A 16661-nucleotide genomic window follows, 5' to 3' on the forward strand; every position below is an offset into this window, starting at 1 on the left:
AAGGGGCCTAGGGAAGGAAGGAGAGCAAGGACCCTCGAACAGGTGGGGGCACTGTAGTGATCAGCCATGTAGAGAAGGGGATTTCAGAGTCCACGGCTACGTCTACACGACACACCTTGCAGTGGCACTCCTGTACCACTGCAACTGCGGTGCTGTAAGGTCTCCCTTGTAGCCGCTCTATGCCAACCGGAGAGCGCTCGCCCATTGGCATAATTAGACCACCCCCAGCAAGCAGCGGTAGCTATGTTGGCAGGAGAGCATCTCCTGCTGACATAGCACTGTCCACACCAGTGCTTTTGTCAGTGAAACTTAGGTCAGTCAGGGGTTGGGCTCCCCCCACGCCCAACCAACAGAAGTTTCCCCGACCAAAGCGCCAGTGTGGACAGCACTAGGTTGGCAGGAGATGCTCTCCTGCAGATATCACTACTGCTGCTCATTGGGGGGTGGGTTAGTTATGCCAACGGGAGAGAGGTCTCCCATCAGCACAGAGCGGCTACACAGGAGACCTTACACTGGTGCAGCCGCATTAGTACCGCTGTGCCTCTGGAAGGTCTGTAGTGTAGACATAGCCTAGGGACCTGCTGAGGCCTGCTCATATCAACACCAGCACTGATTAGCGATGAGACCGCAAACTCCAGCTGCTTTCAGGCATAACCACCTTGTACTGAAAAAGCAAAGCGCATGAATATTCCCATAGGAAATGACAGTCTCCTTTAATAAAGAAGAAATTGGGGTTTTTTTTTTACAACCAAATACAATAATCAATATGACTGTAAGTTAAGAGTTTATAGGAGATTCTGGTTTACAAAAGGGGAAGGGGAATAAACAGCTACTGAAAATACAGTAAGAATATGCTTGTCAGAGAGGGCCAAGTCCAGGAAATCAGCATGCAGCTGGAGCATCTGCAGTTCTCCCTGGGGAACCCTCATCCACAGGCCATGGACCCACTCCATGGCCACTACTGCAGCACCAACGCTGCAGTAACTCCCGTAAACCTTCGGACTTCAGGCAGCACTAGACAGGGAATCCACATAGGGTCTTTGGAGAGTTATGGTCCTCAGCACACACTGGGTGTAAATCCTGCCCCACCCCAAAAGAGCAGAACTGCCCTGATTCTGCTGAACCTGGGGAACTTTACTCCCACCTAGGATTTTCCTCTGAAAAAGAAAACTTCAGACAGGGTAAGAGTAGGGTGACCAAATGTCCCCATTTTATAGGGACAGTCCTGATATTTGGGGCTTTCAATATGGGCTCCTATTACCTCCACCCCCGTCCCGATTTTTCACACTTGCTATCTGGTCACCCTAGGTAAGAGTGTGTATGCATATGTGCAAGAGAGCTCACTGGGGGGATGGCTCCACAAAGAGAGACAGAGATAAATGGTCACACCAGATGCACTGATCCCAACCAGCCTCATGCGCTAAACAGGAATGGGCTGAGTCCATATTTGCATTGGAGGCCTCCAAGGAAGTACACCCAGATGCTGCAAAAAGGGCTGCTCACAGCCCAGTGTTGGGATATGCCATGCTGCTAAAATGGTCAGATCCTGAAATATAAATCAGTCTTGACCACTGGTGGTCAGTAAAGATCCCATGGCTCTTTTGGTAAGCACAGAGACATTAACCAAGTACTCTGGGAAAATTCAAACTTGGGAAGTTACGTTCTGCCTACCTAACTCCAATGTCATTTGGAGATAGTGTACAGTTCCAAGTGGCCATGTTATTCTTCTCTTCCTATGCTAAACTGTTACGCAATGTTGCTTTTTGCTGTTCCACAGCTTCGTTCATACCTCCCCCTCCGGGAGGTGGCTGCCTTTTAATGGTAGGTGAAATGATCACTATCCTATCTCACAGGGGTGGTTTGCAGGTTGACCTGTGACATTAGTGGGTGCAACTCCCATTCACATAAGTGGAGCCTGAAACAGGGCTGAGTTTCTGAAGCACTCTGAGATCCTTTGACGAAAGATGCTTCCAAAAGGGCAAAATACTATTATAAAACCTTTCAGCAATCTGATTCTGCAGCCACCCAGAGGCTAGGTTGACCCCTAGTACACCTTACACCAGTTTCAAGTCTGTTCTAAGCCATGCCCAGTTGCAACAACCCTAAAAAATGGGGTTTGGCAACTGGGGAATAGCCAGGGTGCAAAGGTGCTGTACGGAGCCTCCAGCACGCTCCCAAAGCCCAGGGCTGCAAGAGGATGGTCACAGAGCCATCATACTGGCCATTCACCACCTGGTGAGCCCCCCTTTATTCAGCTGGTTGAGCTGGGTTTCTGGTTGTTTTGTGCCACTGGATCTGGCCCATTATTTCTAGCTCTTCAATCAAGGGGCAGGTTGTTTGCTATTTTGTCTATAATATTCTGTGTATCATAAGAGGCTGGGAAATTTATCTGACTTGACCCTGCCTGCTGGGAATGCTGCTTTTAGTCTCATTGGTCAGCCTGAGCTAACACTTCCATGAACTATCAGCAAAACTGCTGAGGAGAAAAAGGTATGAAGGCAGAGGTGACACCAGGGAGATTTGACTCAGCAAAATAAGCAAAACACTATCTGTCCAAATGGGACCTGGCTAGACACAAGAACTCTGAAAGGAAAAGGGAGGGAGAAGGAAAAAAGGCCTGGGAGACAGGATAAGCCTACGGGCATTGATGTTCTCATACCACACATTCCACCCCTGCGGTCAGCTCTGTCTAAACCACTTACCCAGCATCCAGTTTGTTTTTGTGGATTATCAGGAAACATGAACCCTGAAAGAATATGTACTGAAAGCTCAGCACACAATATTAAAGCTAATATCTAGCATGTCAATTACACGGTCTCTCTTCTTTATTCATTCTGTCAGTTATGATCATCTGACTATTAACTACTTACACAGGATACCCTTACACCTTTCTCCATCCCTGTCTGTCCTATCAATGGCTGTCATGAGTCTATCTAAAGATAAAAAACCAGCAAAACGTCTGTATTTTGAAACACTGTGTTACATAAGAATAACACACTATGCGCTAATTAATATAACATATGGTACCTGATGGTCTATTGCTGACTTTGGAACCATGATCAGTTGCATAAAAGAACATTGTTGAAGTATTTTATTATATACACACACTTTTATCATTTTTATTTAGGTCAAAGGTAGGGCCTGATCCTACAGGCCACATGCAGGCAAAATTCCTATTGACTTCAAGCTCAGACAATTGACGGTACATTTCACATTTTATAGGATTAGTACTACGCAGCAGATTTTATTCTGCATTTGCTTTTGCTACTCTCCATACCTCTATTTTCCTATCTGTACAAAGAGGATAATAATACTCATCTCCTAGCAGGGAAGGACGGTCAGATTGCTTACATTGGTAAAACACTTTGAAGAAGAGAAGCGCTATAAGTTCACAGGGTTAAATCCTCTTCCTGCACCAACCCTCAGAAGCTGAGTTTGTCACAGGGAGCAGTCCAAAGGGTTGGGAAAGAGACACCTCATGCTTCAATGCATGGAGCCACATAGTGACAAGAGTTGTCTTGTGGCAGCAGCACCTGTCATTGTTTGGCTCTTCTTGGATGGTAATGTTTGGTGAAACTGCAGAGTGGTTGTTTGCTACATTTTAGCCCTGCTCGTTCCCTGTGTTCCAAACCCCACTGCACAGGGACTCCCCTCCTCCCAGAACTCTAAAGTGCTTTAAACCCATTAATTAGATGGCCTGTGAGGTGAGGAACTTTTCTGGAAACCATTATACAGATGGGGAAAACAGAGGCCCAGTGCACTTAAGTGAGTAGGGCAGTCAGTCTGTGGCAGAGCAGGGGAAGGTACTCCCAGGTTTAGCTAGAACAGTTGGCTTTGAGGTTACTGTTCAGTGCTATTAACCAAATCCAAATGATGGAACAAAGTTGGTCTTTTTGGATCTTTGTTCCCAATGGCTATAAGATGCATCCCTGTGCAGAAGATTGACCCAAGACCTTCAGTGCCACTTAACCTGTGCATGTTGGGACCCTGGGTAGAGCACAATGCAGAGAGGTCTTTGCATCATCTGTGCATCCTGGAGTGTTTGGTAGCAGGGGAAGGGAACTGCACTTACTCTATATAGGTTTCAGAGTAACAGTCTGTATTCACAAAAAGAAAAGGAGTACTTGTGGCACCTTAGAGACTAACCAATTTATTTGAGCATGAGCTTTCGTGAGCTACAGATCACTTCATCGGATGCATACTGTGGAAACTGCAGAAGACATTATATACACAGAGACCATGAAACAATACCTCCTCCACCCCACTCTCCTGCTGGTAATAGCTTATCTAAAGTGATCATCAAGTTGGGCCATTTCCAGCACAAATCCAGGTTCTCTCACCCTCCGCCCCCACCCCCCCCACACACAAACTCACTCTCCTGCTGGTAATAGCTCATCCAAAGTGACCACTCTCCTTACAACGTGCATGATAATCAAGGTGGGCCATTTCCAGCATAAATCCAAGTTTAACCAGAACGTCGGGGGGGGGGGGTAGAAAAAAACAAGGGGAAATAGCCACTCCCAGTCTCTATTTAAGCCTAAATTAATAGTATTACCAGCAGGAGAGTGAGTTTGTGTGTGTGGTTTTTGGAGGGGGGTGGAGGGGTGAGAAAACCTGGATTTGTGTTGGAAATGGCCCACCTTGATTATCATACACATTTTAAAGAGAGTGGTCACTTTGGATGAGCTATTACCAGCAGGAGAGTGAGTTTGTGTGTGGGAGGGCGGAGGGTGAGAAAACCTGGATTTGTGCTGGAAATGGCCCAACTTGATGATCACTTTAGATAAGCTATTACCAGCAGGAGAGTGGGGTGGAGGAGGTATTGTTTCATGGTCTCTGTGTATATAATGTCTTCTGCAGTTTCCACAGTATGCATCCGATGAAGTGATCTGTAGCTCACGAAAGCTCATGCTCAAATAAATTGGTTAGTCTAAGGTGCCACAAGTCCTCCTTTTCTTTTTACTCTATGTAAGCACTCTGGAGGAAGGGCTATGTGAATTGTGACTACACAGGTCCAGTGGACCACAGCCGTTTGTAGGGTGGGGCAGAAGTGCTTGTATTGCAAGCCACAGCCTATTCATGGCTGGAGGGAGGAACTGAATTCCATTCAAACCCACTTTCCCTGTGGGAAAATCTCATTATTTCAGGGAAGGCAGGGGAATGGATTTCATCTTTGGAGAGTTCTCAAATGCAGCAACATTGGAATGTTCTCATCCCATTTTGGGGACAGATTTGTAGTAATTTACATTAAAAAACCCTGAAATGATCATTTCTAGAAGTGATAAACAATCATGTATGGTCCTGCGCCAACAAGCCCAGTTGTAATCCAATCTCTTTCTGCTGACTAGCTGAGCTCTCGTGGTTTAGGTCATGTCAGTGGAACCCCTCAATACAATTATAGCCTTTTATTCAGCCCTGAACCACATATTATTAATATTAAACCAGTTAGATTGTCCATCGATCCTCCTGTAACATTAGGCAAAGCCTTTAGCAATTACCTATCTCTTCAAAGAATGTGTTTCCCTGGGCATTAAATCCCACTGAAAGCAAGCATGCATGTTGATGTACTTTGCATAAAGTGCTTGGATAATGTATAATCAGCATTAACGGGCACCACCACTTTAAGCACATTGAAATAAAAGGTTACCACAAATAGCTAAATGCCATCATGGCCAGATGCCTCCAAACTAAAAGGCATCACAATGAAATTAGGAATATATATGGAAATGGATAAAGCAGAAAATGTGTATAGGTACAGCTGAGCTGCAAGCTACTATAACACTGGCACCAGACAATAATTTGGACAGATCAAACACACACACGTATAGTGGTAATTAATTTAAGCTGCACTCCTGTAACTGGATCAGCAGGGGCAGACCCCTTGCATCCACCTAAGCCCAATTTTGCTGACCACATTCTGCTTTGGGTTTTCCAACATATTGTCTGCAATTCCTGACCATAACTGATAAGACGAAAGAGATTCCTCCAATCCTAACTCCTAGTGTTTAACCAAGAATGCTGTACCTATTTCATTCTTTTGTGTAACTTATATACCTGGTTCTGGATTTTTGGAATTGTTGATTTCAGTTAACAGTAAATCAGTATTCAAACAGCAACACTACTGAGCCATAAACTGTTCCATCTAGGTCATGGATGGACCTATGTGAATGTTCTCCTAGCAACTAGGGCGTGCTGCATGACAGAGCTTCTGCCTTGACACCAAAAAGTAAGGAGAGGGGTGACTTTCAACATGAAACTGTGACAAGGGCATGAGAGCAGTCAACGCGGAGGGAGAGAGTTGACCTGACCTGCACTTTAAAACCCTGGGTGTGGACTATGGGTTTTCCACAAAGGAGAGTTATACCAGAATAACTATATCTGTAAATTTCCTCATGTAGACAAGCACTGAGGCTCAATTTTTTAAAGGTATTAAGATGTTGCTGTGCTATGCATTGCAATGTCTAACTGCTTTCCCCCCCCCCCTTGTCTTCCCACACCCTCACGTGCACAGGGCATCCAGTTTCTGCTATTTATTTCAGTTTTGTGTTGGTCTGCTCAGGCTCCTGGGTGTCATGTTGATGCATTTGGCTTCTTTCTCTATTGTCCGGTGTAATGTTTCTCTAGGGCACCCTCTTTTTCTAGGTGGTGTCCACGTTATCACTTGAGGCGGATGTCATATTGGTGGCATCCTTAAAACTTGTCCTAAATATGTCCACCATGATCTTACCACATTTAATGCTTTAGATGGGTTTGTTCCCTTTACAATTTTTCCATGTTGCAAGACACTCTTTCCAAGGAGCTCTGAAGATCTTTCAGACATTTACGTTGTAATGTGCTGAACATCAGTGTCTGTTCGAGCTTGTCATGACTCTGATACGCAAGACAGACATGATGCCAGTGTTAAAACCGGTATTTGTGCATCAGTGCCAATAGTTCTACTTTTTCCACATCTTTTCAAGTTTGTGAAAGTTGTTTGCTACTTTTGATATTCATTACTTGACATTTAGCATGATCTCATCAACATTCCACACCTCACTCCCTAGGTAGGTAAAATGACTGACTTCTTCTAGTGCTTCTCGGTCTACCCTGGTGATAGCTTTGGGGATGTTGGTAGCCACATATTTGGTCTTCCCCTTGTTGATGAACAAACCAACTTGTTTTTCTAGGTCTGCCAAAAGCTGGGTCTTTTCTTCCATTAAGAAATGCGTTGAAATAAGCAGGACAACCGCCTCAGCAAAAATGAGGTCATCCAATTGTGGTTTATCATTTGTCCATAAATTTCCTCTTAGTACAGAAAAAGATGGGCTGAACATTCCCAGGCAGTTGTAAGATGGGCTGAACATTCCCAGGCAGTTGTAAATAGACCAGGCCCAAGCAAACTACTACAAATATGTGATGAAGACCTGCTACCAGAGCTTGATATTTATTTAGGAGATATTGCAATGGAAGAAGATAGGAAAGCCATCAGTAAACTCAAACATGGAAAAACAACTGGAGATGATAACATTGCTTTAAGCAGCTCTTCAGTAAGTGACAAAATGCATAACTGTTTTAGGAGCCTAAGTCTCATTTAAAAAAATATTTATTTAGGCACTCAGGAACTGAAATCCCATTGACAGTGGATTGTCAGTTTTGAAAAATGACAGTTAGGCTTCTAAATCAGTTAGGCACTGTTGCACTGAGTGTGGCAACACCTAAATACCTTCAAAAAAAATCAGAGCTTAAGTCATGTTTTGCAGGTCTGACCTGGGCTTTTGGCAGTCCTAACATGCTGGACTACAGCATATGTTCTAACCTAGATGCAAGTTAGGAGTGAGATGTATAGACAGGGTGCCATAGGGTCCACTCACCATTAGGGAGCCTCCTCCTGGCTGCTCTGGAAATTAACTCCTTCCAGGTCCAATGCCCCCTTCTGCCATTCATTCGCATATCCACTCTCTCTCCCTCCATAGCTTGGTCTTCCAGCCAGATCACTATAGTCCTCCTCTTCTGGGGTACCAAAGTCCCACTGGACAACTGTCCTAGGCAGTCTTCTGTGCTGCTGCCTGGACTGTGCCACTTCCCCAGTGGCTGGTAGGGGAACCCAGGCCTGCTCCCAACTCCAGGTTCCAGCACAGGGACCCTACAACCAGCAGCTACAGTCTGCTCTGTCCTAAAGCTTGCTACTGTTTCCCTAGACCACTTCCTACTTCAACTCAATCAGGCTCTTTCAACAATTCCCTCAGAGACAGGACCCCAGGGCTTCTCACTTCCTCCTAGTTTCCTCCATTCTTTCTCTAAGGCTCACAGACAATTACAGGTTTCCACACTGCAGCACCCTGTTCTCAGTTTCCTAGTTTTATACCAGCTCAGCCTGTTCCTGCCCAGCTGGGCTCCATCTTCTATTAGGGCTTGCCTAGCCCATCTAATTCTCCCCCAGGTGCAGCCTATCAGGTTAATGAACCCCTTCCCAGCCATGTTAACCCTTTTAGGTGAGGGGTGGAGTGAACACCCCATCACAAAGGGTGATTAGAGAATGGACAGAACAGAAATGGCAGGAAGTCGTAATCAGGGGGTGAAAAGGAAAAACAATGAAATTAATTAGGCTCCAGTTGCAGCTCCCCCTCTCCTGTGTCTTACTGGCTGCAGCCACTCCTTCTCCTTCCCTGGTGACTCACTTTAAACTGAAGGATGTAAATAGAAACAATAGGATGAAGGGAATAAAATAGTCCAGAAAATCTTCCTGACAGTAAACTAAATTTCAGGGGGAATGGTGGAATCCCCCTAAAAGGAATGGTGTCTAATTAGACTGGAGAAAGCCCCAGGGAACAGGCTGCAGGGAACAACCTGGGACTGGCAAGGAGAACAACTAGATGGGACCTACCAGACCTTTCCCAACAGTAACTTCTGTGTTATCCGCCCACATTGGAGAAGCACATAGGCTGAGTGGTTCTACTATACAGATCAGCCATGACACTCTTAAAGCTATTTAAATTGTTAGCATTATAGCTCAGCATTCCGAGGGCCCTGAGATGAATGGGGGCAGTTCACATCTCTCTTAGGGCTACTGTTTCAGTCTCTCTGCAGATTCCTGAAGGCAGCCCCATGCTGGGTCACATTTGGAAGGTCATCTCCACAACCATAAGGACTAGGGCTCTGATCCTGCTAACACATGTTTAACTTGAACCATGTGGTAAGTCCCACTGAAGTCAGTGGAACTACTCACAAGTTTGAAGTTAGGCACGATTTAGATGTTCCAAGGACTGGGGCCTACACATGTAATTTTTCTTAAAACGAATGCATAATTTTTTTAGAAACTGACAGGACTGCCAGAGAAGGCTAGGACCTTATTCCAGCCTATTTTGAGCCCTGTTTGCTTTTGAACATCATCTGAAAGTATCTCCAGTTCTGGCTAAAAGATGCTGCTTCCCAGCATCCTAATGTCTAGGTAAGACCACTGGCTCCTTTGCAAGCTCTACTTTTCTTGCAGACACAGATACACATGCACACACATTCAGCTGTAGTGACTGCCATGAGCAGTGCTTATTTAATTATTCATTTCTTCTCTGCATCAGGCCAATACTGATCAGTGGAGTTGTCAGTTGGCAGGATCCAAGTGAAAGGAAATTATTTTACCTTTGAGGGCCTCTTAACTGCAGGTAAAGAATGTTACAGCTTGTGGGAGAGCTAGTTAGAGCCACTTATAACCTGAGTAACCTGTGGTGGCATTAAAACACCTGATAGATCTCTTTTTGTCCTTTCAAGATGAAGATTTTTGCTTCTACACACATCCCTTGACATGAGAAGTTCACTCTCTTTAAGCAGCTGGATGTAGTGATTCATTTGGATAGTAACAGGCAGATCAGAAATTGCCCAAGTCAATCCTTATAACAGGTTCCCCTGTGTATATTATTTATGATTATTTAGGAATCTGGATAATGTTTCATGCCTTACAAATCTTTTCCCCACTCTCTCCTTAAGAAATAACAGAGGACTCATTCCTAAAAACTTTGTATTACTGCAGATGTTGGGGAAGCAAGTATTTTGCCAGTTCTCTTAATGGATAAGAATTATATTGCTTGATATGTCTGAATCTGGACAACCACATTTTGAAAACTCTTTGTTAACCTTATTGCCAGCAAAGTTCCCGTTTTCCTTCAGCTAGAGCAGTAGTTACTGAAATCGTGCCTGTTTATCATTATCTGTCCCCTATTAGTTGTAATCATATCACATTTTTGTTTGTATCCACAAGTAATAAAAACCATGCATATCTTAACTTTGACTTTAAGATTAAAGTAAATGCATCACTCTGGCAAATTGCTTGGAATTATGGTTTAATGGCATCTGGTTTAGATATTCTGTAGTAAATTGTTGGCACTAACATTGCCACTTTTTTTTTTTTATTTAAACCAAAATGTTCTCAGAAACATGTGTTTTTTGTCCAGTTTGCATGTAATCAGTTTTATGAATCCCACAAAGGTTACAAGGATTTTGAAACTTAAATTACCTGAGCAGACAGGATTGATTCCAAGTATCTATTACATAGCTGATTAGCTAAAGAGTAAACACTGCTAGATGCAAACAAGCGTGGCTAATGCTTTGTTTTTTGGTCGCAAAGAGTGTCTTTCTTGAAATACCTCCCCAGGTACAATGTGTACATTCCACTCCGTTTTGCTTTCAAAACCTCTCTTTTATGTCAAGTCCAATATAGCTACACCAGTTTTTCTTATTCCACATAAAAAGTAACCGATTACTTCAGTAAATACCTGTTTTAAAAATATCACAGAGTGGTTTCCTGCTGCTCTAAATACTAAAACATTCAGCAGGATTTCTGACCCTTATAAATCTTTCAAACAGTTCATATTTTATCAACAAAATGGGCATTTCTATAAACCCAGAATATAACTCCTCATTGAGACCATTTTTCAAATATTTGACCTTTATATAAAACGAGCAGAAAAAAAGACATTTGAGTAATGTTAAATATCATTAATTCTGCCCTTTTTTTCATTTCATTCATTTTATTTCCTATAGTTTATAGTCACCTTCTGATCACAAATTGTAAAACCTGTGAACATCAAAGACTCAAAAATAGTACATCAAAGTTAAGTGGGGGCAAGAAACTTAAAATTCTTTAAAAGAATTTTTAAAACCTCACAACAGCCCTGAATTTACGAAGCCTAAAAGCTAATGTTGATCCCTATTTCATTCACTGCAATTGACTGTATTTGCATCATCCCGGATCTGTCTTGCAGAAATTAAATCCAGCCCTGCTCCACCCCAGGTCTAACACTTTGGCTGATCTCCAAGGCCAGCTTTAGACACTGCTCCAGCTCATGCTCTCACTGACCAATTCTCCTAGAAGTGCAGCTCTATGGTAGGTACACAGAGACATGCCATTTGTAGTCAGCATCCTGATTTAAGATCCAAGATGGAGCAACAGTGCAGAGAAAAGGCAGCAGTAAATTCCACTATCTCACTTTTATCTCAGGTGTCTGACTGAATCACAATGGACAGCTCAAGCTATCAACTATAGGTTACTTAGCTGTATACTGAAATTCATTTAGACACTGACAAATTCTCAGAATCCATAACTCCTGCACACTCCTCCATTAGACCCCCCTTAATACCCATCTTCCTTTCTCAGTTAGAAACCTTATTCCGTAGCATGCCTTATGCTTGGAATTGTCCTCTCTCTCCTGGTGCTACAAATGCTTCTTCTCTACATTCCTCAAGTCTGATCTTTATGGTAAGGCCTCTTATGGATACTACACCACAGAAAAATCTCTGTGGCTTTGAAATTGCACCCATGTCTATTCCTGTTTAGACTGTGAGCTCTTTGGAGCATTGATCTTGTGTTCTCTAGCTTTGTAAATCACTGATAATAATCCTGTGAACTCCTGCTCCCTTCAGAAAAGCATCTTGACTAATGGCCCAACAATACTTGCAAAAGCTCACCTTGTTATTTAGTCATTTCACGTTTTATTTAGAACACGAAACACTCTTAAAAGATAAGAAGTGCATGTGTGATTGTGCCCCCTATAAGGCTTTATGGAAATATGCTTATGAATATATATGACATAACTGGAATATGTTCTATGCTACATATGCCATGTAACATATTTATGTAAAGGTTATGATCTACTGAACCTATTAATCCTATTTGTATGCATGTATCATTTTTGTATTCAAAGTTATTAATATTGGCCGTGTACTGGCTTGACTTCTAAATAACCTTAGTAGAGCATTTGGTCAGTTCCTGGGGAAAGGATTTCGCAAAGTTAAGTGCCCAATCAAGAAGCACTTAAGTAACAATGCATCTTGGAATGCTCCAATCCACATAAGAAGTCTTCCTGGAGACATGAAACCTGTCAAGATACCATGTGGGCAATGGCTTCTGCCTGTAAAAACTGTGAGTCATGCATGGACATGTGACTTGCCCAGGTGACGCCAGAACTCCATCTGGGAGCTGGACGTTGCATAGGAGAGAGGAGGGGGTCTCCACCTACAAGAGAAAATCTATTTAAGCCCATGGGAGACCCCTCCATTCTATCTTCAGCTGGCTAAGGAAATAGCCTTTCCACCCCCAAGGATACCTGAAAGAAACTGGAACAAAAGACAGTAACTACAGGGGGTGTGAGTGATTGCTAGACCCGGACTAGAAGGAGATTAGTCTGTAAAAGGAAGCTTACTGGAACTGGTGAGGTTTTGTCTGTATTCAGCTTTATTAGACACAGACTGGTGGGTTTTATTTTATTTTGCTTGGTCATTCACTTTGTTCTGTCTGTTACTACTTGGAACCACTTAAATCCTACTTTCTGTATTTAATAAAATCACTTTTTATTTATTAATTAACCCAGAGTATGTATTAATACTTGAGGGAGGGGAGCAAACAGCTGTGCATATCTCTCTATCAGTGTTATAGAGGGCAAACAATTTATGAGTTTACCCTGTATAAGCTTTATACAGGGTAAAACGGATTTATTTAGGGTTTGGACCCCATTGGGAGTTGGGCATCTGAGTGTTAAAGGCAGGAACACTTCTGTAAGCTGCTTTCAGTTAAGCCTACAGCTGTTAGGGGACGTGGTTCAGACCTGGGTCTGGGTTTGCAGCAGGCTAGCGGGTCTGGCTCAAACCAGGCAGGGTGCTGAAGTCCTAAGGTGGCAGGGCAGGAAAGCAGGAGCAGGAGTAGTCTTGGCACATCAGGTGGCAGCTCCCAGGGGGTTTCTGTGATCCAACCCATCACAGAACGTTTTTGCTAAGAGAAATAAAGGCAAGGTTTCAGAGTAGTGGCCGTGTTAGTCTGTATCGCAAAAAGAAAAGGAGGACTTGTGGCACCTCAGAGGCTAACAAATTTATTTGAGCATAAGCTTTCGTTGAAGTGAGCTGTAGCTCACGAAAGCTTATGCTCAAATAAATTTGTTAGTCTCTAAGGTGCCACAAGTCCTCCATTTCTTTTTGAGAAATAAAGGCATGTTTCCTAAAGAAAACAGTAACGCAAAACTATTAAAACTTTCAGAAGAGTCATGTTTTAAACCAAAAAGGGAATTAATCTGCAAATTACAATAAAATGTCTGCAGGAAGTAGCTATCTTAGACCTCCCCATCCGAAAGTTAGATTCCTGCATGGGTTCAGAGCACCCACTGTGGTCAATGGGGACAGCCCACATGTATCTGACAGCAGGATCAGTGCCCTAGGGATCACTAAAACATCCTAAGTCTCCTGGGAACTAGCCACTAAGAACTTGTTAGGACTGGTAGTTATTCTGTAAAATTACCTGGCACTTGAACTGGCATCCAGTTATACTACCAGAGGGTGACTGTTATGCTACCCAAAATATCCCAAAGTTGCTTTGTGTATCAGAAAGTGCATTTTTGTGATACTATTCATCTTTAAAATACAACCACAGATATTTTTTAATGTTCTTAATGAAATATTGCCTGGGACCATGTCAATGACCCCCTTCCATGAAAAGACAAAAGAGTTACAATGAGAAACGTGTACTGAAAAAAATAGGGACATACCTTTTAACGCCCACAAAATCCATCACTCCAGCCAACCCTTCTGGAAGGAGAGAATGGAAAAATGGTAAACATTTTTCTAAAAAATAATTAATAGGGATTGCCTAGAGCTGAACATTAGTTCATAAACTATATAATCAACTCTGATACAACAAAATAACTCACATTTGTATTTTGCTTTAGATTTTAAACAATTAACCTTTAAAAGTCATAATATTGTTGATATTAAGGAAATCACTGAAACAGCACAATGCATTAATAGCAACTTTTGTGTGTGGGGGGGTGTCACAGTAGGAAAAATTGTAAAAGCAAAGATCATTTGAGAAATTAAACATGAACATCTGACATACTGATGCAAAATCTACTTATGCATATCCAGACCTGTAAGAACCAACTCTCTGATACATAACCAGACTTCTTCAGATCCTTTCCCACATGCTAGTTCTCTGGAGACTGGGAGCCAATCCTGTGAACACTTAGGGCAGGTTAACTTTACTCACATGCGTAAGTATCTGCAGGATTATTCATCAGACCCTTGCTGACAGTTACTCACTTTATAGTTGCTGGTACAGATCCATACCTTCACAAAGCTGCTAATGTAAACCCAGACCCTGATTCTGCAAACACTTACACCCATGAACAACTTTACATGTGAGTAAGCCTATAGAATTCAGTGAGTTCAAAGGCACTTCCCAAATGCATAAGCATTTTCAGGATTGAAGCTCCCCTTACACCTGAATACTGCAATCTGACAAAATCAATGGGGCTCCAGAAAGGTTCAGAGGCCTGCCCATGCAGACCAAGTTGCAGAATCGGGGCCTTAGCTATTCACATGTACCAATCAGTTTGTAATAAACTGCTAGATTTTGTTTTAAGATTAATACTGTTCCAAAGTAGCCTATGGACTGGTTTTTAGGTAGGCTAACTGCAGTACATAAAGAGGTTGGAATTCCCAAAATCAAGTGGCGTATGAGTTAGGAGTGGCCAAAAAAATAAAGATTATTTTTGCAACTGTCAGAAACTTAAATATACACGGTGTTGTAGCGAAGTCGGTCCCAGGATATTCGAGAGACAAGGTGGTTGAGGTAATATCTTTTACTGGACCAGCTTCTGGTGGAGAGAGAGAAGTTTTCTAGGTACACAGCGCTTTTCCTGAGAGGAAGATAAATAAAAGATATTACCTCCCACACACACATCCCTTGTCTCTCTAGGACCCTTAACTGTCCCTAGTACCCTGTAACTCCACAACAGCTTGGCCAATTTGTTTCGAACTTTCTAAGGGCTTGTCTACACACAAATTTTGTACTGCTTTAATTCTATCCATATAAAGGTGCTTACATCTGTAGGGGAAGGGGAATAAGTTATACCCCAATAAGGCACCTTCATACTAAAGCCACAGGATTACACCACATATAACTATTGGGGTAGGGCAGTCTTATTTCTTCCACCATGGTAGGACACTTTCCCACACAATTCCTGAATTAATTCTGCTGGCATCATTGCGGTACACAGCATAGCAGCATAAGGACTGGGTCCATACCCAGACGCTTGCAGTATCTCCTTCCTTTCCACCTCTGTTACCCTAAGGAGATTAATATCACATAGGGTTGCCTAGGGGAAATGGGGGAAGTTCTCATTAAAAGTGCTCTTACCAAAAAAAAAGGGGGGGCAAGTAGACACACCCCACCCTCACACATTCTGGATCACCAAACCACGCGGCCACTAGTGTGCCTTTACTGTGGTCAGCATGGATCAGCAAGTAGTTTAAAGTGGCTTATAGGTGACTGGGGCCCCACATGAGAGATTCCGCAAATTGAGAGTGAAAAGGTTCCCCCCCGCCGTGCCCGCCTCAGTCGTAAACAGCTTCCCGCAGTGCTATGGGGAGGGGCCATTTTTCGACTAGCTACCTCTGCTCCTGACATGAGCCTGCCATAAACTTCATTAAAAGTTCGAGGTTTCAGAGTGGTAGCCGGCTTAGTCTGTATCAGCAAAAAAAAAAACCCAAGGAGTACTTGTGGCACCTTGGAGACTAACAAATTTATTTGGGCATAAGCTTTCGTGGGCTAAAATCCACATCATCGGATGCATGCAGTGGAAAATACAGTAGGAAGATATATATACATAGAGAACATGGAAAAAATGGGTGTTGCCATACCAACTGTAATGAGACCAATTAATTAAGGTGGGCTATTGTCAGCAGGAGAAATAAAAACTTTTGAGGTGATAATCAGAATAGCCCATTTCAAACAGTTGACAAGAAGGTGTGAGTAACAGTAGAGGGGAAAAAATTAGCATGGGGAAATAGTTTTTACTTTGTGTAATGACCCATCCATTCCCAGTCTCTATTCAAGCCTAATTTAATGGTGTCCAGTTTGCAAATTAATTCCAAAATTAATTAATTTTTTTGCGTAGAGATTGTCCGGTTTGGCCAATGTACATGGCAGAGGGGCATTGCTGGCACATGATGGCATATATCACATTGGTAGATGTGCAGGTGAATGAGCCTCTCGATAGTGTGGCTGATGTGATTAGGCCCTATGATGGTGTCCCTTGAATAGATATGTGTACACAGTTGGCAACGGGCTTTGTTGCAAGGACAGGTTCCTGGGTTAGTGTTTTTGTTGTGTGGTGTGTGGTTGCTGGTGAGTATTTGCTTCAGGT

The 16661-nt window shown here is 42.9% G+C and overlaps 1 long non-coding RNA gene across 2 annotated transcripts in view; it reads right to left on the minus strand.

The window, feature by feature from the left end:
- Positions 1-16661, minus strand: part of LOC142072961 (uncharacterized) — a 151306-nt gene that overhangs the window by 80133 nt on the left and 54512 nt on the right. For both annotated transcript variants that reach the window (XR_012669587.1, XR_012669586.1), the window contains exons 2-3: positions 14004-14043; positions 13074-13237 (exon numbers count right to left, since the gene is read on the minus strand). This is a non-coding gene — a long non-coding RNA (uncharacterized LOC142072961). The remainder of the gene's footprint in view (positions 1-13073; positions 13238-14003; positions 14044-16661) is intronic.

The sequence above is a fragment of the Caretta caretta genome, chromosome 8 (assembly GCF_965140235.1).
Source record: "Caretta caretta isolate rCarCar2 chromosome 8, rCarCar1.hap1, whole genome shotgun sequence".
NCBI lineage: Eukaryota > Metazoa > Chordata > Testudines > Cheloniidae > Caretta > Caretta caretta.